At 33.7% G+C, this 23,123-nt stretch overlaps 1 protein-coding gene and 1 pseudogene across 7 annotated transcripts in view; one reads left to right on the top strand and one right to left on the bottom strand.

Annotated features, from left to right (window-relative positions):
- The window catches only part of LOC145279748 (heparan sulfate glucosamine 3-O-sulfotransferase 5-like), a 699,453-nt gene that overhangs the window by 319,479 nt on the left and 356,851 nt on the right, over positions 1 to 23,123 (bottom strand). The window lies entirely within an intron of this gene.
- Positions 1,908 to 2,012, top strand: LOC145280523 (U2 spliceosomal RNA; annotated as a pseudogene).

Genomic DNA, 23,123 nt, shown 5'->3' with positions numbered 1-23,123 from the left:
GCTGCTTTTTGGTCGATTTTTAGAAAGAAATTCCGCTGTTTATGTTATCATAAGTCCACATCAATTGACCCTTATACGGCATCAAAGGAGATATTGATTTGATCATTTCCAGACACCATTGAACACTTTCCGACCTTTTAGAATTTCGACTGAATTTTGCATTCATACGAAATCGATTTCCGGTTCTTTTTCCTCATTTGTCGTTTGAAAGTCAAACAAATATATATTAGGTTGGTGCAAAAATAGTGTCGTTTTTATGTTCAATGTTAAGTAAATAAAAAAAACAAAAAAAAACGACAATTTTTTGCACCAACCTAATATATTGTTCACAGCGCAAGGAAACTGGTAATCTCTACAAAATCAACTTTCGCTACTCCCAAACGACTCATTGGCCAGGCAGACTAAGGTGACGTAAAAAGTTTTAAAAAATTACCACTCGAAGATACGTCCTTGGCAATCAGTCCGACAGAATCCGTGTCATTGTGAAGCTGATAACCTTGTTTCTGTCGAACCGAGATATTGTTCTGTACAGTTATAAGCGGCCTCGCACCCAGGCTTTATCTTCTCACGCCTAAAAGAGGTTAGTTTATTGCTAAGAGTGCATTCCCTCTTGTGCGATGGTTTTCAAATACAAACCTTATGAATTTATGTCAAACATCCTGTGGTGGTAGAAAGATAAATACTAAATATGTTCTTCCTAATTTTGAGTGCTTATTTGTGAATTAATAAATATTTTTTTTATTATTTAGCAACGGTATTACCTGCACAAACACAAGTATCAACCAAAGCTCAACATCGTGCATCACATCGCTGTATCAATATCAAGAGGGTTAAAACATATTAAAACGTTAATATACTGTATTTTGTCAAGTGTGATGAAATCCACCTTATTTTTGTTTATGTGGCCCAGGCTTGAACTTATCAATAATGGGAGTGGATATTCGCCCCAGAAGGGCAAAGACGGACATCTATCTAATTTGAAAAAAATGCAACGGATAATACATTTTAGAGGTCTGTAGAGGAAAGCACGGAGAAGGAAAGAATATTCTTTTTTTTTTTGACTATATAGTTTCCATTTATCAAGGCCAAGAGCCACTTGAGCATAAGGGTTGATGAGGCTGAAACATTTGGCAGCTGGAGGATGAAGAAAGTTACGGGAATATTGGTCAATTGTGTACGCGAGTTATTTATGAGTCAGTATCTGTTAACATTGCACTCAATGACATAGTTGTAGTCAGCAGGGAAGCAGTCCCGTGGAAATGTGTTCGGCAAAAGTCCTGTCTATGAACATTCCGGCTGACTTTAGGCACAAGGAGAAAAAGGCAAGTCTTTTGTGAGACGAGTTCCTCAGTGAATGTTTTACATGAACGAACCAAGGATTGGAGTTCAGTCGAACATCTTGCATGGTAATAATAAAGTTATGACTTATTTGTTTTTCATTTTGTTCGAGATTTTGCCACGTTAATAAGTTCAAGTGTAAAAATATTTTGGAATTTTAGTTTTTAAGTTAATATAAAAATTATTAAATTTATAGTTTTGCCCTCTAAAATATTGAACAATCTGTCATATTTTTATTAGTCGCGTGCAAGCAACTCTATAAGTCACTCCGTCGGTCGATCGGTCCGTAACGCTTTTGTGCTTGGCCTTTTTGATTAAGATTAAAGGTCTGTTAATAGATGCTGTTCTTAGTTTTTTAAGCTTTTCTTGGACAGATACTGCAAGCAAAGACCGTATGTGGGGGCGAACCCACATATAAGACATTGGTCAATGTAGGGGAAACCCTACATACCAATTGTCACTATCCAGCTCCCCTACTCCCCGGGGAGTTGATCCCCATTTCTCCTTCACTCCTCACATTAAAAATCGGCCTTGTGCGTAATTTGCTCGGTGGGGGAGCAAATAAATACAGCTTTTCTTGGCCTTTTGGCCAAGATCAAACTGTAGTATCTGTTCTTACTACTTGATATACTTATGTTTGTAAGTTTGTGATATAAAGTGGGGGATCACTTTTCTGTATTAATTTAATGTAAAATGATCACCCACTTTACAACCAGTCAGTCTCAAAGCCATTCAAGTCCTTCTACAGATCATTCAAGTTTTTTTTGAAGGATTCCAGTTATTTTTTAAGCATTCAAGTCATTCTTAAGGTCATTCAATTCATCCTTAGGTTCATTAAAGTCATTCTAAGTCATTTACTTTTTATTTATATAAGTCATTTCAGCCCATTTTAGTTTATCTTTAAGAATTTCATATCAATCCTACATTCACGCATTCATTCATTACACGAGAGCATGCGACTAATGGCTATCGGCCTTGTTAGTTACTGAAAGGTTGTTTTGTAGACACCTTAGGTCAACCTGAATATTATCTTTAATGGTAGACAAGAGTTCTAGTATTATGACTCGGTTATTTAATATTATAAGGGACAAAATTCCATGTTCAGTAAACGAAGCTAGTAGCTTATTAGGTTTTAAGTAAGAAGCTAGAATTAAACATGAAGACATGTGCACATCTGAGATTTTATTTAAGTTTAGTGACAACCAAATGTTTGGATTTCTTTTCAAACAAGTAGATACTACGTAGTGTGTTGTGTTTATCCGAGGCGGATAAACTATTTTTTGAAAGAAATTGAATCGAAATATTTTTTGGTAATACAGACCAAATGTTTCACGTGAAACAAAAATTCCGAATCAGAACCAAATATTGATTTTGTAATAAGAAATCGATCACCCAATTATCTAAGAAATCTATTAGTAAAATATTCGAAAAACAAACTTGTTTCACAATATAACATGTATTATGTGATATCTTTCGGGATTTCTAAAGAGAAATAATAATTTATATTATTTAGACTACTGTTTCAATGTTTGATGTTAGGAGAAAATTTTGGCCAAGGTAAATTCCGTCATAAAATTTCCAGAATTCGAAAAAAAAAAAAAAGAAAAAAAATCACCCGAAGAAGTTCAGAGAATATATCGATTGAAACATTGATAACTCGAATCACCCAAATAATACAGACTATGTCTTGATTACAGAGTGTACTGAATAAGTTTTTCCTTGCAGAAAATAGAGACTGTTTCGGTTGCAGAGGAATAGGAAGAGAGTCTACTTTATAAGATACTAGCGAGGGGTACCCGGCGTTGCCCGGGTGTTTGTAGGTGTGTGTGAAAAAAACCCGAAATGTGAAAAAAAACAGGTGCCCGTGAAAAAAAACGAAGCCTTGACGCGCAGTTGGAAAATAGTAAAGTGTGAAAAAAAACAGGTGCGCGTTTTTGATTGACGTGACGGCGATAGCTATTCAGCAGTTACGATTTTGTGCGGGATAGTTTTTAAATAAATAAATAAATCGGTTTGTTCGTTTTTAACTAAGTTCGGGGAAAACCAGCTCCCTGTTTATTAGCGGGAGTGTCTCGTCTCGAAATGAAAGCTACCGTCTGATATGACGAAGTCGACAATGAACAAACATTACTTAGCTCTCTAGAGACCACTGACTCTGGGCCGGTGATTAGAGTCGAATTTCGCGTTTTATATATACCGAAAACCAAATGTAGGCGTGCCAATGCGGGAAATGTGGAATAATTAACGTTTGAAAGTCAATAAAATTAAATAGACAGGCGAGCTCTGTGGTTAAGTGTGAGATATTACAATTTATAGATGATATAAAATGTTTTAAGAAGTTGCGAAGCGAGCGAGCGCTTTTCTGAAAGAAGCCTTTTGTGGACATCGAGGAAAAGCGTACATACATACATATATTTTCGCTTTTATATATATAGATAAAAATCGGAAACTGTCAGCATTTCACGATACAATACAAAACTAAAACCCATGCCATAAATCACCGAAATCTGAAGAGTTCAAAAACAACAAAAAGGAAAAAAAAACATTGAGACTAACATGCTACTTGTGACATTGATAGGTTCTAAACATGGGATCAGACTCCGATTAAGTCACGCGAATCTCTTAAGCAATTAGAACTTCCAAAGGTTATGATGCCCCAAACTTATAAAGTTCGTGATATTTGTTGAATATAAACAAGCATGTTTAATTTGAATATAACTGATTGCATTAAATATTTGTCATTAATTTCAAGTTGCAGTTTATTTCTATTTAACATTTTTCTATCGGAAATGATATAAACAGATCTTGTAACCTGATCGCAGTACATCTGTTTCTATATGTAGAGAGATGAGGTGCTTTGTGTGAGAAATACATGCAAATATGCGCTTTTATTTATAACTAGCAGGTCGCCCGGCGTTGCTCGGTCGTCAGACACGCTTAAATAGGATATTTTAATTCATGCAGATTACGTATTTAATATTACAGAGAAATTTACTACCGATTATTATATTGAACATAAACTATAGTAGCGAGATCAAAACTACATGCATACATACACACACACACACGACGTTGGTGAATCTTGAATCGAAACCAAAACATAACTTTCTACCCTCATTCCTTAACCTCTGAGCTACGCACGCACACACACACACACACACACACACACACACACACACACACACACGCACGCACACACACACACACACACACACACACACACACACACACACACACACACACACACACACACACACACACACACACACACACACCTGTCCGTTTTTAAATGATGGAATTGCTCGATTGTCAAAGCTAAGATTCAAGCAAGGGCGCACGGTACACGGAGTTCAAAAATTTTATACATTTTATTATGACAAAATAAGCTTATGATAAGCTAGCAGGATCCGTATCCCGGCGTTGGCTTAGGTACGTTGAAGAAAACAAGAATCGAAAGCTACAGATGTAAATTGAACGTAAATGAATAGGAAGGCAATTTCACTCAAAGTACACAATGTAAATCTATTCGTAAATAGACATATGCATTGTAGCAAAATGGAAACAAATATCGAGTTTTATGACAATAATAAATAAATAACAATTAAAAACCATGTAAATTTACAACATGCCTCATTTTAAAACAATATGCAAATTAGTTAATCTTACGAGATCGGCACATTAAAGAGCTGCTGTGAATATGTATTTGACTTTTATCTTTACTCTTGTGATACATTGCCCAAATTTATTAACATACAGTAATAATGATATTTATAAATATAAGTTAATGGGATACATTAATGATGTCTATAAATAATATAAATGAATAAAGTTTAACAAAAACAAGGCTATTTTAATATCTAAACAGATTTTTCTTGCGTTCTTCCATCGCAGCGGCCTTTATACATTGACAAAAACGGATAAATTACCAAACCTCTCTTAATATGATCATTATTTTACAAGCAAAATTATTTTAATTGAAACTATTAGTTTTTTGTAAATAACAAACATTTAAAAGACGCGATATAATTTATACATTTACAATAATTATTAGAGCTAAAGGAATGGATTGTGGTTAGTAATTGTTTTTGTTGTCTTGGTAACGAAGTATTTATTTAGTGATAAGTTCATAGTGAATATTTATTTCAAATATTTGTATTGCAATGTAAAACAAATATGTGTTTCCAGTTGCATTCATATGAAGCGAGAGATTAATGGAGTCAGGCGATTAACATACTATACAGACAGACACACAACACACGAGGATGAAAACTATTTCAACTTGCCTACCTATTTCTTTTTTTTACTTCTTTCTGCGCATGCCCAAATTCAATTCACTTCTATTAGTCGTTTAATATTTAATCTTTCTTACCTATCTCGTGATAGCTATCATACATCGGTAGGAGACGCGGATGTAGCGCTAAACATTTTGGTGTCAATTCTAAATGATGGCATCCGAATTATGTTTTTTAAAAATTGACATTGATACTATATATTAGGTACAATATAATATTAAATAGAGAATTGACTGTAATAAATACGAAATCTGCACAAATAAAAATATAGTTAAACGTATTTTACGACCGGGCAAGTATATATATATATATATATATATATATATATATATATATATATAGTGTTATAATGGAATAAATCCAGAGGAAATCCGGGTATGAGAGCTCAATGTGGTAAACAGAGCAATAAGATAAAAATTATAACACGGAAATTACATAATTGTCGATGCAATAATTTATTTCAACCTTATGGTATTTTCAAGCATCTAAATCAGACAATTACATTTTTGATACAGTATCAAAAATGTAATTGTCTGATTTAGATGCTTGAAAATACCATAAGGTTGAAATAAATTATTGCATCGACAATTATGTAATTTCCGTGTTATAATTTTATATATATATATATATATATATATATATATATATATATATATATATATATATATATATATATGTACGTAATAGAAAAATACTATTGAAAATAAATTCAAATTTTCAAAAAAACATTAAACACCTGTAAAGAAGGTATACAGAATTTTTAATTATACAACAAGTAGTATAAATAAACTTGAAAGACCTTATTCTGCGGAGTTTCGAAAAATGCAGTTCTTCGTATCAGAGGAAAGAGGTTAGCAAAATATACAATAAATTTTGCAGATTAATGCATTAGAAGAAACTGCAAAGATGTATTGACTTATTTGTGCATAAAGTTTCATAATGATTATGAAAGCAGAAACAAAGAAAAGAAGTATAAAAGGATATGGTAAAAAATCCATTGAATAAGGAGGTAAAATCCAGGAAGAACAGGATAAATCCAATAAAGTCCATTGACAATCCATGGATTTTATTGGACTTATCCCGTTCTCCTTGGATTTTACCTCCTTATTCTATGGATTTTTACCATATCCTATTATAGTTTAACTTTTTTTCCTTATATATATATATATATATATATATATATATATATATACATATATATATGCGTGTATATGAGAGAGGGAGAGAGAGAGAGAGAGAGAAAGAGGGGGTCTAAACAAGCAAATAAGCACAAGTGTCATTACTGATTGCGAATAGCAGGAACTTGCTACTAAGGAAGTCGAATCTTAATGTGACTCAAATAATTTGTCATCAGTTATAGAGTTCGTTCTTGGGGTGGGAAAATAGTGGCGACAATCTGTTGGTGAGGCAAAAAAAAAATAATAAATGGCGAATGGTCAGCAATTGGGAGGTGAAATTTTATATATATTTCTTTTTGTGCGTGTGAGGGTGGTGGAAGCAGTTGATGATGAACAGGGAAAGAGGTCACGTTTATCCAGAAAGCAAAATTAGTTGGGTTGTGAAAAATAGGCGAAATAAAAACGCGTATATAAATTATAAATCCACAACTAAAAACTCTTTGTTGATTGTAGCCAGGAAAAAGAAAAACAAAAAACAAACAAACTTAATTTGTATCAAATTGTTTTGATTGCAGAAAGGATTGAATTTTATTATCAACTAGCGAGGGGTACCCGGCGTTACCCGGGTGTTTGGAGGTGTGTGTGGGTTTAAAAAAAAGTAAGTATGAGGATCGAACCCGAACCGTTGAGGCAAAGTTGTAAATTAAAGTGTGAAAAAAAAAAACAAACAAACAAAAATAAAAACGTGCGACGTTAACCATTGCCCCACAGCGAGATGCTAACGGAAACACGTTTGAATTTATTTAATTACTTGGATTTAGCAGGTGCCCGTTTTAATGAGTTAATGAGGTCAAGTTTGACTGCGGGATAGTATTCATTTACTGCTGAACGCTTTTTTTTCACCCCAAGATGTTATAGGAAAAAGACTAACCCACATGCGGCGAGCGACGAATATTGAATATTTATCTTCCCGAAATCGAGCAAATTAAATAGACAGGCGAGCTTCGTTGTTAACTGTGAGATATTACGATTTATATGTGATATAGAAAGTTTTAAAAAGTTGTGAAGCGAGCGACCGCTTCTCTGAAAAAAGCCTTTTGTTAACACACAGAAAAAGCGAACACACATACATACATACATTTTCGCTTTTATATATACAGATAATCGTCAGCCCCTCTCTTTCGCTGTTTACTGTCATCAAAATCGTCGAAATCGCTCATTTTTTAATCAAATCGATTGATTGCTTGCTCTAATCGGGAATAACTGCAGTGCATCGGGAGGAAGCTTTGCATGCCTCCCTGCAATGATTTACTGCACAATACATAGATTCAATATGTCGTGCCCTTCTGCTTGTGCTGTGATAAAACTTCTCAAATGCACGTGTGATATTAGGTTGTATAAAACTGTAAAACTTGGGCAAAGTCAGTATTTTTAAATCGTTTTTTTTTTCGCTTATCAATTTCTAATATTTATTGAAGGTATTTCGATAGAAAAACTATCTAAGAACACTCCCAAGCATATAAAGTATATTTGTGTTAAATAAAAAGAAAAATCGGCAAAGCCGTTTTTGAGTCCATTGAGAACACTCACACTCACATACAAATTGCCTTTCGTATAGAAGTAGAGACACTAGCAGGGATACCGGAAATTGCCTGATATAAAAAGGGTAACATAGCTCATACCCCCCTCTCTTTTTATATCCACCGTTTGCCTAATCCGCCCCTCTTTCTTTTTCGCCCAGCCTATTTCTCTCTCTGGACACACACGAGCTGAAAAGGAAATAATTGTTAAACGACAACAGAGTTACTTCCCTTTACATGATAACATTACATGACGTGTTGATAGATCTAAATTAGACGGCCATCTATCCTGCAAATAATGAATCTTACTTTTAGATATTATATATATCCGAAGTTACATCGATTAAGATATACCAACTTTATGAGTGGTGCTTGTGTATTTTTCAAGATTTAACTAGACAAAACAGACATTTGTCCCCCTCTCCTTCAGTATATAATATATATATATATATATATATATATATATATATATATATATATATATTCATAATGTTGTATTCTACAAGCAAATAGTTTTGCTTATAAAAGTTCCATTTAGTTTTATTTACAAAAGGGAGAAATGGAAATTATTGACACTGGTTGTAGCTAGACGTTTTTAATGTGTGATCCGTCTATGAAAATAACAATAGAGCAGAGAAAGACTAGTAATGTATATTATGAGAGAAACAGGTTGTCTATAATTAATACGTTCCAATATTTCGGGACTTCGTTGGAGTATTGGATTCGCTGTTTTTTGTTTTGAGTAAACTATTGGTATATTTAAATTATTCAAACGTTTTATTGATAAGTCAACATGTTCTCTAAGACGCATTTAGCTAGTAAATTAAAAGTCATAACGATTGAAACCTTTTTTTTTTTTTTTTACACAGTGATCACCACTTATCAAGGCCCGGGGGAGAGAGGTTGCAGGGTAGAGAAAAGGGCATCCCCCACTAAGCCACGAAGTCTATTTTGTACTCTGTCAAGGCAGGATAGGCTGTTTTTAGCAGCTCCTGCCCAGATATGGCAACAGTATTCCATCCATGGACGTACTTGGCTTTTATATAGATAGAAAATTGCATCAGTAGTGAGATATCTTCTGGAGCGGTAGAAGGATCCCACCATCTTTCCAGCGACCTTGGCAACAAACTTGATGTACGTGTTCCATTTCAGATCAGGAGTAAAGGTCAAACCCAGAAGCTTGTCAAAACACGGGGCCTCACCCAGACGAGAGCCATCCATCACAATTGATGCCAGATGGGGATCAGAGCGTTGATGAACCTGTAACTCACTTTTTCGCCCTACTTTCCGGCTGAAAGCTATGCGTAAAGGAATATAATCATCCTATACTTTATTAGATGTAGATTTAAGGATATCTGTTTGCTGTGTGCGAGAGAGAATACGATAGAAAATGACAGAGGAGCAGAGAGAAAGCTAGAAAGGATACACTAATAACTAAACACAGAATGTGCAAACAAAGCCGAATTTACTTGGCGTTGCCCGGGAGTCTTTAATTTAGTTTGATTTCACTTTTTTAATCATGCCGGTTTATTTTTTAAAATTATTTTTAATAGGATATTAATATTTTAAGGGGATGGCAGTGGCTAAGTGGTTGAAACCACGGACTGAAAACCTTGGTGCGCCAAGTTCAAATCCAGTTCGTTCCACCGAAACACTTTCATCAAACCCACACCTGATCTTATGTTTAACCTCCTATAGCGTTGTTTTGGCCGTTTTGTTTTACGGTATATTAACTTTTTCAGTTTATTCAAAGTCATGTCCAGTAATTTTGGAAAAGGTTTTATGCTTAAACATTTATTCATGGTGTTTGGTTTGGTTGTTTAGTAAAGAAAAAAAAATTGTTTTTGAATTTGCAGAACATGATTGAGTTTTGTAACAGGGAAAGAAAATAACAACGTCAATATTTGGCGCATTTTATGTCAGGAAGTCAGTATCTCAAGACTGGCTAATTTTACTACCGATCTATTAAAGAGTAATTAAATACAAGTAACGTATTGGGTGCGAATATGCTATAAATAAAATTCATCTACATTCATCAACTTGCCGCTGAGAGTTGTTGAAACCTCCTTAAAAATTCTTTTGAAATTTGCTAAAATTCTATTTGTTCGCTGATGTACGAACTTATGAGTCTTGTAATTTTAAGCCATCAACTTTGTGCCAAAAGTACAATGTAACTCTTTGTGTAAATTGCTTTGCTTCGTACCATAATGTGTAAACCTTATCTTGACTGCCTAGCTTCTCGATTTCCAAAATGTATCATATGTACATAGTGTTCTATTCATAGTAGAGTTAATACTTAGCTTTCTAAAAAATACATTTTTCCTTTCAATTTGTGTATTCTAACCCAGTTTTAGTCAGAAAACAAAGCAAAACATTTAGACACCATGAGACTTAATGGTTTGAAGCATTAGAGGTTTCTATGTTGCGCGTTCACCATCAAAAATATTTTTCATCAGTAATTAACATGTTAATATTGTGATATTATGCAAGAATCACGAAAATTAGTATTAATATGTTTAATCTATACTTATATAGAAAAGTATAGTGTGTGTGTGTGTGTGTGTGTGTGTGTTAGTTCGTTCTCTAAAGACTCCGAAACGGATTATTTCATTGTTTTCTTTCACACACATGTACTTTACGTATCTAGGAATGTTCTTGGATAGGTTTTCAACAACTATACACCCGAATCGATAATCAAGAAAATACGATTAAAGAGGAAACAGTCCTATTTTGAACAAAGTTAACACACATATACAACCTAACACCATACGTGCATTTGCGAAGTTTTATCATCCCCCAAAGCAAAAGGGCACGACATATAAAATCAACGCTGGGTTCTTTTAATAAGTCGCGTTACTGCGGGGAGACGCGTGAAGGTTCCTCCTCGTGCACCGCGGTTAGTCCTCGATTAAAAAAAAAAAGTCGATTTCACGGATTTCGATAGCAGTAACAAGTATTGGAAGTGATACTCATTGAATCACGGGCAACGTTGGGTCTCCTAGAAAGAATTATAGAGAATAAAATTGATATTGTTAATAACAAGTGCAGTGTTAGGTTTTGGGATAAAACCGGTTTGTCAAATTGTGTAGTGTTTTAGTTTGAGAGGGCCAAGTGATGGAGTAGAAAGACGGAACAAAGGCAACACGCCTGTAAAGTTGGTGAGAAAAGCAAAAAAAACAAAAAACAAAAAAAACAATACGGATCCTGAAAGTAACAGCTGTACTCATTGTAATAGAAGCTCGGGGAAGAATCTCATCAAGATTGGTAAACAACAATGAAGAAATAGGGAATCTGAAGACGATGGGGGTTGAAACTGTATCGTAGCGCAAAGCAAAAAAAAAAAAAAAAAAGAAAGAAGTCCATAGAGAAACAAGAATAGTATTTGTGTACTTTCTAAATAATACGGCATATCAACCATTTGGAACTGATTTAATAGAGAAATACAAAGTTTACTTTTTAAAAATACAAACGAAAACCAACGGTACCATGAAGTAATGACTTAAAACATTAAAATATGAGGCAAGTTTTTTTAATCACAAACTTATATTTCCAACTCTTTAAAAGTGCAACTGCTAGAAATTTACAAGCATTAATTTCATGTCGTAAATAAAACAAATACATAAACATAAATACATATACATACATATATAAAATACAGGTGTAATTCTTTGATTTTATATGGATATTTTAGAATATACCTCGATAAATAATAAGTGCAAAGACTGGCGCAGCATAGTTTTCTGTCACTTTTGACGGAGGGTGTTCATTAGTGTACATATAGGTTTCTTTTTCTGATGCTTTTTTAAAATTATATTTGTGCATACCAATACGTTTTGCTTAGAAGCTCAATGTATGTTAAATCTAATAACAGAGCACATATAAAAGAATAACAGTAAATCTAGATTCCAAGATCTAAATATTTATTTTTCATGCAAAACAGCTCCTCCAGCATATTTAAATTTCGATACATTTTTTACAGATCCGTTTCATTAAGCAGCAAAAAAATCAGTTGGTTCATATTTATATGAACAAAGATGACTACCGAAACAAACATACAATGTTGAGTCTTCTATAAATTTTCTTTTTTTTTTTACCGACATTATATTGTCATGCATTTTTCTTTTAAAGCAAAGAATTTCTATTTTTCTAAAGAGAATATACACAAAAAGAGTCGGTATTGATATAATGGATTGTTTTTAGATAACGAAACGGAGCTATAAAATGTACTCAACTTAACATGCCGGAGAAGCTATTTTGCACAAATAGCCAGTTGACTGACCTTTTTGATTACCCACAGTTATCATGCTTACGCAATCATTAGTACAGGAAAGAACGATCATATATATATAAGAACAAATAATTAAAATAAATCATGTTAAAAACACTTCAAGAAGAGTTAAAAACATATCTAATTTTCAAAAAGGAAACACGAATTAGTATACAATTTGACTATCTCAAAACCAAGCTCGGCGATGATCACATACGAACCTTCATTTTCAAGGTCGCCCTAAAATGTTGTACAAAAGTAAAGAGAGTCCTTTTTGTGTGCACAGATATTTAAAAGCGGTCGATATGATAATCGCTTTCCTAAATGGTTTTATCCAATACAACTGTGCACCTGCTAGAGATGCACACCGACAGGTGCAATATTCGCTCATAAAGTACACAGAGGTTTGAAAAAATTTTTTTAAAGATTTTTATTTGTGCAAAATGAAATTAGAGAACACTAAAGCTTAACAAATAATAAGCTGCTTTCAATACAAAACAGCTTTCAGTCAATAACACTGTTCATTTTATATTGTTTAAATATTGGGGTGCATGTTTTAATATTTGGAGTACCAGTTTATGTTACAACAGGGCTGTCAACTACCGGTTTATTAAACCATTTTATTTCCTGATATCTAACGGTTTACTCCGAGTTCATCTCATTGTATTTTCTTTTTGAACGAACCCCGAGAAATTAACATTTTCCAAAATTCATCGGTTGCTTTAACATTCCAGTTTAAGCATCGAAACGGCAATAGTCGGGTTTCCCTTACTACTATTTCTTGTATTTTGTCTTTATAAATCTGCTTTTTCGCATGTGCATATATTAGGACTTTTTTTTAAAGAGATGGCGCGTATTTCGATCTATTACTTGTGAGCGTGACTAAATCCATTAGTATAAACAGAGATTTCATATAGATCTCGATGAAGCCGCATCTATACTATCATTTGTTTATTTAATTACATTTTCACCCCAAACAAGGTTCATTGCCACTTGGTTGTAGGGGGATACTATCAGGGACATAGGCATCAGAGGTACTGTGTAGGGAGTTGGGCAGCAAGATGTCGTTCACGTTGCACTTGAACTTCTGCATGTCAGTACAGTTGGGGAAGCAGGGACCCGGAAGGGAATTCCAAAGTCAAGCTGTCCTGGGGAAGAAACTACTTAAGTAGAAGGCTCTCTTACATATAGGGATCTCTACTGTGAATGGGTTGGGATTTAGTTGCTTGTCGGGTTTGTTGGGGGTATTTACGTCGAGGGGGCACAAGTGCTTGCAGTTCGTCAGAGCATTCACCGTTAAAGTACTTGTAGAAAAGGCAGTGGGATGCAACATTTCATCGATGGGACAGGGGTTGAAGTTTAGATGACAGTTCAGGACCTATCAGGTTGGCGACTCTCTTTTGAACCTTGTCTAGGAGCGAGAGACTAGTAGCAGATGCACCAGCCCAAATATGACAACAATACTCCATACTAGGGCGAATGGTGGGCTTATAGAGGTATAGAATACTTTCGGGCGTTAATATCTTTCTAGCACGGTAGAGAGAACCTACCTTCTTCGCAGCGGTCCTGGCGATACTCTCGATGTAATTGTTCCAACTCATGTTTCCTGAGAGCGTAAGGCTGAGGGGTTTAAAGGATGTACTTTCAGATAAAGAGTCATTGACCATTGCTATTGGTGGTAGAGGAGGTTTCTTGCAATTATGGAAGGAAGCTAGTTTTGTGTTGGCAGCATTGAATGTGGCCATCCATTTATGTCCCCATTTCACTACAGATCGGAGGTCATCCTCTAGTGCTTCTGCCATTTCTTTAGATATGTGTTCATTTGTTTTCCTGTCGTGTCTGTTATAGAGTGTGGTGTCGTCAGCATATATACCCATCTCACATGCAATTTTGTCAAGGTGGTCATTTATGAATATTAGGAATAACAGAGGTCCAAGGATAGACACCCTGAGGCACTCCCGCATTTATATCGTATTGTTTAGATATACGACCGCCGAGGACAATCTGGATTTTTCTCTTATCTAAGAAGGATTTAATTATGTCATGTATTCTTCCAGTGATATCATGTGATCTGATTTTCCTGAGAAGAGCTTCATGCCATACCCTGTCAAAAGCCTTAGATATATCTAGAGCTACCACTCTACCCTCCCCCGCTTTGTCCAATGACTGTCAATGTCTATTAATGTATCGCTGTACTATCTTTCAATTCTGAATTCAGGCAATGGTAGTTCTGTTATGACGAAAACATCATCACAAAGATTACCACCTTCTTTGAGTGAGTAGCGTACATCACCAAGAAATTATCACCATCGACTATTCATTAGTTAAATCAACACTTACGATAAAACAAATTAGTTAGACAACTACGTTTCTGAATTTTTGAGATGAAGATTGGGTATTCGTATAATTTGGATCCTTCCGAATACTGTTCTCATCATGAGTGTGATTTTCACAACGTTTTGGTCGATATAACCTACCTTCTTCAGGTGTATCTTATCGAACTGGGGAATATGGCACAGAGATTGGAGTAGTTAGAAAAACCAATTGAACAAGTGATATTCTCCTGAAAGATTGAAGGTTCAATTCTCAGTGTGGGCAACCGAAAAATATAATTGCAAATTACTTAGGACCTCTATCCAATTATGGCTTACGGAACGAGAGCATGTTACCCCTCCCCGTGAAATAAATAAAAAGTTCCGTTCGAAATTCCGTCCTAACTGCGGAGTTCGAGAGACGCATTCCAGAGTTCGAGAGACGCATTCCAGAGTTCGAGAGACGCATTCCAGAGTTCGAGAGACGCATTCCAGAGATTGAGAGACGCATTCCAGAGATCGAGAGACGCATTCCAGAGATCGAGAGACGCATTCCAGAGATCGACAAGATAACCTGAAAAAGGTCTGAGGTTACATCGATCGAAACGATGTGAAAATGACGCTCAAGATGAGAAAAGTAGTCCGAATAATTCAATTAATACAAAGACAATACTTTCAAGCTTATCCCCTCGCATGAAATGAATTCAAGAAGTAATCGTCATGTCTGCCATCAAAAATGTGTTATATATTTCTTTAAGTCCACAGAAATGATAATTTAACATGAAAAAATTAAATTACTGACGTAAAGCTATGGCTTTATAGGAATGTTTTAGTAATATAGAGAAATAGCAAGCGCGAATGCTAGCAAAACAGTTTTTTTTCCATTTTTGACGGATGTTGCATACTAGCATATAGATAAATACACTAGTAGTATACTCGTCTCAAGACAGGTAAAACTAATTCCAAAAGCATAACATTTGTGCATAATTTTATGCCACTGTTGCCCCCTAACAAGATTCAAATCAAGATATAATTATTTTAAACTTTATGTCTAGAATCTATATTCATTTTTTTTTCATCAATATTCATTAGATGATTTTACTTGTGGAAAATATTTTAGATTTACTTTTTTCACGGGTGTGAAAAAAGTAATTGGAATTCAGATATTTTGGATTAATTAGTGTCTAATGATTATTGATCAAATTCAATGTTCATCGAAAATATTTGAATTTTCAAATAAAAGTTGTAGTCATATCATGCTTCAATGACATTTAAATACCCCAAAGAAGCTGAAATTTGGGCAATTATTAAATAACAAATTAAAAATAAGTAAATACTAGCGGAAGCGCTCTAACCGAGTCGTAAAATAAGTTTAAATATATTTTACTTCATGCAGATTTCGTATTTATTATTAGAGGTGATTGTCTGGTGAATATTATACCGTACCTAATATACAGTACTTATTTAAAAAGTTAAACAAATGACCGAATGCGATCAGCTTGAATCGAAACCTAAACATTAAGCGTTCCAACCACATTCTATGCTATTTGAGCTATCGGAAAATACAAAAGATTTAAAATTAAACCAATTCAAGCTATGAATGAATTTGCGCATGCGCAAAAAAGCGTTAAAAATATCGGAAAGTTGAAATAAATATTTTTCATTTCAACTTGCCGACATATTTCTCTACGTGTTATTTATCGATCCAAACAAATATTTTACACGCCATTAGTGTATTGCTAGTATTATGTGACCAGTAGTTTAAGAGTTAAAGCAACACACACACACACACACAACCTTTTTATTTATATAGAATAATAAAATTATTAATAAAAATATAAAATCAAATAATTATAATTAAATTTTTGTTTTTTGACTCCAAATAGACGTTGGGTCTTACAAAATTGGACATACATTCTGATGGTAAATAAAGGTAATACATTCCAGCTTTTCAATGTACCAACAGGTCACCGCTTATCAAGGCCGAAATGCCACCCGTGGATAAAGGTTAATAAGTTTCCTAAGAGAATGATGAAGGAACACGTTGATGATTAGTCACGACTTTAGAAACTTTTTAATTGAAGCCAGGTTTAATTTTAGAAGAGTTTTCGATGCTAATCTGTATAAGTCTTGAACTTCTAAAATTTTGCAAACCAAGAGCAAAGATCTTTATGTACGGGAATTTTAACAGATTCAGTAGTTTTATGGAGTAATTCCAGTTTCTGATTGGTTGCCATCAGAACGTGGCTCCATTTTGATTGGTCAGATCCTATCGTCAGTGTTTATAAATAATCCCCTTCCATTATTAAAAATCATACTCTTCATTTAAATAAAAACTACTGCAACAGAAACTGAATGAGATTTGATTAAGACAGCTGAATAAGAGACATGGAACTTGAAAACGATTATGTTTTAGTCAGCTGGGAAAATAATTATTAATTAATACTCAATAGTTATTGCGAAAACTTTACAAAAATCAGATATATTTAAAATTTCACATGAAAGCTTTTACCATTTCTGTTATTACGTAAATTTAGTTGAGTAAAAATTTCTAATATCTGACGTTTTGGCTTTAATGTAGTCGGAGTTAAATGCAAGACACATTTATTTTGATTATTTCTTGTGTTTTAAAAAATATTTTTGTGTTTTTGATACCATGAAATGAAACAGAAATCTGTACGTGAATCACGATCAATTTCCCCCACCCACCAGGCTTCAAGTCAAAAATAGGCTAAGGAGAGGGCGATAGTCCCTAAGGGAGATACGCGTCTCTTGTGTCAATTCTAGGTCAGCTTTTTTTTTTTGTTTTTTTTTTTTATTCATTTGCTTCACCCCTATTCCACAATCAGATAACAATGAAACAGGAATAAACGCTGAATAATATTTCACTAAATATTTAAACACTCGTATTTCCAATGGTGTCAACAATGGTGGCGGTGTTTTCACATTTTTCAAATGTGAACATTTTCTCACATAAAATTTAAAAAAAAATGAAATCCAAAATTATTCTCATAAAATTAAGGATCGGCATTCTCAAGATACATGCACAAAATCTGCGCGTTTTACAACAAAGATGCTATTTCAAACTTACACCATCTTTAACATCTACAGGCAACACAAATTGGAGCAAATACATTGAGCATATTGTCAAAGACGCTGTAAAAAATATGAGCTCCAACTACCGTGCTAAAACCTAACCTACACTAGAGAGTATCCTATATCTTTACAATACCACAATTCACCCATGCATGGAGTATTTTTGCCACCTCTGCTTGGTGTATTTACTAGTCTTTCCCACATATACACTCTCCTCCAAGAGTTTTAAATCTAATAGGTTCCGCACTATCATCCAAACTCCAACCCCTGTCTCATCGCCGTAATGTTGCATTCCTGCGGCTGTGTTACAAATACTTTATTGGAATTTGTTCTGAGAAACTCATAGCATTCGTGCCTATTCAACGTAGTCTCCTGACAAGCAGAAAAATTCCACCTCTTCATTATTGTGGTTTCTAGATGCCAGAAAACTTTCTAATAGTTTCTTTTTTCGGACGTCCCACCCTGTTTCCTGCTTGCTTGACTGTACTAATTCGTGGAAGTTTAAATGTAATGTAAGCCGATATCTTAAACTAGGATGCTAAACTCTCTACGCTTTTCTGGTAGACGTTATGCCGCATAGTAGCTGATTACGCCCAAGTAGTAATATGCCTTCTGTGGAATGAAAAAAAACCAAAAAACTTTAAAACTTTATGGAATGAAAAAAAAAAAACGTTAAAAAATAGTGAGGATGACACAAAACTGTACCCGGTTGGGAGGTCCCGATATCTATCTTCCACGGTGGGAAGATGCGATTCAAGGATCGGAAAGTACCAGCGCCATAGAAAAGCAGTTGGCCTGCAAAAATGCATGGTCCGCCCCTTTGGGATTGTTTGGTAGGGGTGACTCAGGCGATTAGTAATAAACAAACATTTCCTCAAAAAGAATCTAAAACTACACAGGACCAAAGCTATAGCTCAGTCACCTCGATGGTCTATAATTTGTCAATTTTAGTGCCGAGGGTAAGAGGAGCTTATTTATGAGATTTTCCGGTAGAGGTTCACCCATTTGTTAACAATTTTGTGCAGGATATCAAACTGTATCAGAATATATACTAAGACATAATGTGTATCCTCGTCAGCAGTTGCACTCCAGTTAGAATTCTGGAAGCAGCAAAATGTGTTTGCCAGTCTAGTTAAGTATTTAACAAAAAACAAAAAAACAAAACAAACAAACAAAAAAAAAATATGTCTATTTGCTTGCTAAATATCCTTCCTCTCCCAGCTTAAATCGTATAAAATCTAGTGATATTCACCTTTGTTTGAAAAAGAGAAAGAGAGGCCGTATAAAATAAAGCTTGTGAAGACCAAACAATATACAGTGAGAGAATGTAAATTTAAGAAACGGGTTGTTTAGTATAATAATTGCAAATTGAAGTTAATAAGAATCATTTAAATAGAAAAATTTCAAACATAACTCAACCCCAAAACAGAAATGATTTAGTATGTATTTTGCGCGTTTATATTATATATATATATATATATATATATATATATATATATATATATATATATATATATATATATATATATACAACACACGCAAGCACACACATGCATAATATATACATTTTTATTCATGTTAGGAGAGAACGTCAGCTTGACTATTAAGAAAATAAAAAATAAAATGGTAACATTTATCCACATATGTGCGTTATAGAAGATCTAAACATCAGTATCACCGTTTTCACCCCCCCCAAAAAGAGGACCAATATTCAGCCTCATATTTGTTTCTCTAGAAATGGCATCTCGCACGCTGCAAGAAACTATGATATTACAGTCCCCGATCTTATTTCAATTTTTGCAATCCCTGTTTATTTTTAATATTGGGTTTCAACCGACAATTTTGCCGATATCTGAGTGGTTAAGTGAGAAAAATAAAGTATTTATTTAATTGGTCAATTTAAGCAGCTTGGCTCCCGACTGCTCTTTTGTTAAACTTCCGGTCTCTAGAGAACTTAAGGATTAGGACTCAAACAAAAATAATGACAAGTTTGAACCCGACGACACCGTTGATGTTTTTGGTATTATGTAACACAGATGATATTATAAATATAATTATTATCCATGCGTGGAAATAATACATCTGATTGATTAGTTAGTTAAGCTATTCACCACGTGTACATAAAAACTCCCGATAACATGACTTCAATGCATTTTACCCTAACGATTCCACACATGGATAAAAGGTGGACATTTTCATGTACCTTAATTTCAATATATATAAAAACTTCTACTCATGCATTGAGCAGTGTTGAATTAAATACTGAAAACTGATAATAGAATATATCTCCCTATAACATTGCCCGTTTGTAAAATATACTTAAATAGGATATCATAATTTATGCTGATATCGTATTTATTATCATAGAGCTAATTCTCTATTGATTATTATATTGTTCCCAATATATAGGAGTTATTTCAAAAGTAAAAAAGAAAAAATTACTTGGATGCCATCAGCTAGAATCGAAACCAAAACATTTAGCGATCCAGCCGAAGTTGTTACCGTCTGACTTACCGTCAAACAGATAAGAAATATTAAAAATGACCAGCTTTAGCATATAAAGGTATATTTGTGCATGCCTACAATAGCAGTTGGAGTCTACGTACGTCTGACAAGATTAATATTTTTAAATTCTGACTCCTTAGCAGCTATTTTTACCAGCTAAAAACCCATAAAAATACGGTCCACAGAAAATGCAATCATTCGACTCGCCTTGCGTCGCCTTGCGTCGCCTTGCGTCGCCCTGCGACTTTGAGTCTCGGATGAGATGGAGACAGACATAATGCGTTTTATAAATTATATTAGCGAGATGAAATAAGATTTACATCATAAGCAACTAATTAAAAAAAAAAACTATGGATAAATTATATTTGAGGCCATTAACAAATTAAAATAAGATCATGCCATTTTGGTGAAAAATCAAGTCAAATAAGTCGAACACAATTAATATGCTCTAAAAACACACACACACACACACACAAAAACACATTCATCTTAAGCTTGAAAGAACGATTAAAACGTTTGCTTTTAATTAATAACGGCAGATTAAACCGACTTCCTCATCAACTGACCGAGTAGTAATGCGTGGTGCATACAAGTAGATCATGGATTGCTAATTCTAGTAAATGTGACACGTGATAAGATTTGAGGTCGAATTTCAGTTACGTGCGAACGAGACTTCAATAAAAAGAAATTAATTTAAAATCCTGGTAGACAGAAACGCTGCGACAATAATTGGCTATTACTTTTACCTAGAATAAAGAAAAGAACAGGATTCTTTTAAAAGGCAAATATGTATATTTGATTTTATTGAAATTTGTACCAGATGTATAAGATGCTATTTCAGAAAGTGCCCCTAAATTTCAGTTTCTCCCGATGATATTGGACGGCGAAAATGGGGTGCGGTAGTAATAAAAAAAGCAATGTTTTGTTATGGTTATACTAAAAGAGAACTGTTGGTTTCAAAAGCCATGTCTGTCTTCACCTGAACAGAGGAGAATGCGAGGAAACCTGGTTCTAGTATACAGCATCACTAACGGGAATGTAAATCTACTTTTTTTTACCGAAACGTCTAGTTACAATTTTTGTGGACGTTTAAGCAGATGCATCATCATCGAGAATAACAAATGAAACGAAAAATTCTGTCCGTGTTTCTGCTACCTGGATCAGTCTGTCAGAGGAGATCGTGATGGTTCATATCATATCCAGGTGTTAAGTCGCCTTAAACATTCATATGGTATATAGAACCATATACATGCAATACCTTCTGGCCTTTTAATGTGCTAACAGATCAACGCTAGGTGTATCAGAATTTTTGTAGGAATTTTTGACACCCCCAATACGAAACTGCGAATAAAATATAAAAAACTCGTAATTTCTCTTTTAAAGTAGGTTGTTTATTTTCTTTATCGATTATACTTCTAAAATAAACTATTAAAGTTGTATAAAAAGTAATAGAAATATTTTTTTTATTATTTAAAAAAAACAGTAATGAAATTAATTGAATTTTACGAGTTCACTATTTTTCAATTTTTAAACTTTAAAAATCTATCAAACTTTTCTATTGATTCTATTTTTACGATATTTTCAGAGCCAATGTGAAATTTTATGCTCTTTCCAATAAACCGAATATAATATTTTAGACAAAGTTTTTTTTTAATTCACTCCCCCTATTTTGAAATGTTTATTAAAAAGTAAATAATTAATTTATGTACCAAAGTTTTATATATCACAAATTGAAGATAAAAAAAAATCAATAAATAATATATTCTAATTTAAAACAACAAAAAGAATAGTTTTTTTTTTGGAAATTTACGTCCGAAGTTTAAAACATTTTTTTTTTAAACAATGTTGTTTGTATTATTTGTTTTTTTCTTTTTTTAAAATAAAATCTTGGTCCTTGCTCCTTTAATTGAAAAAAAAAATAGGGGTTGAATTACATTTTTCGAGTAGATATAAGTTTGGAATGACAGGCGGTCGAATTAATTCACGCCCCCATTTTGAAATGTCTATTAAAAAGTAAATAATTAATTTACTCACCAATGTTTTATATATCACAAATTGAAGATAAAAGATCAATAAATAATGTATTCAAATTTAAAACAACAAAAAGAAGTGTTTTTTTTTAGAAATTTACCTGTAAAGTCCGAAGTTTAAAACCTTTTTTTTTTTTTAAATCACGTTTTTTTTTTGTTTTCTTTTGTTTTTTTAAATGAAACCTTGGTCCTTTAATTGAAAAAAAAAATAGGGTTTGAATTACAATTTTTGGAATAGTTATAAGCTTGGAAAGACAAGGGGTCGAATTATTCAATATTTTTCACGAAGTTTCTGACTCACCTAGATCACCGCTTATCAAAGCCTAAGGTTCAGCCGTGACTAAGGTTTAATGAGTTTGTTTGACGCTGATATAACACGACTGGTAACAGTTTTGGAAACTGAGCAGAATGATTATTTCAGAGGATGACTGAATTTGTTAACAATAAACTTGAAAACGATCATGTTGTAATTGGGAAGTAGATCCGTGATATGACGTGTTGAAAAGACGAACAGTTCTTGGAATGAAACTTTGCTTATGGATATTCCCGAGTTTAAGGTATATAAAGGAATAAATGAAAAGTTAT

This window comes from Euprymna scolopes, chromosome 7, assembly GCF_053919585.1.
Source record: "Euprymna scolopes isolate OS-2025 chromosome 7, ASM5391958v1, whole genome shotgun sequence".
NCBI lineage: Eukaryota > Metazoa > Mollusca > Cephalopoda > Sepiida > Sepiolidae > Euprymna > Euprymna scolopes.
The sequence above is the reverse complement of the archived record's forward strand: the minus strand, read 5'-3'. Positions and strand labels throughout refer to the sequence as shown.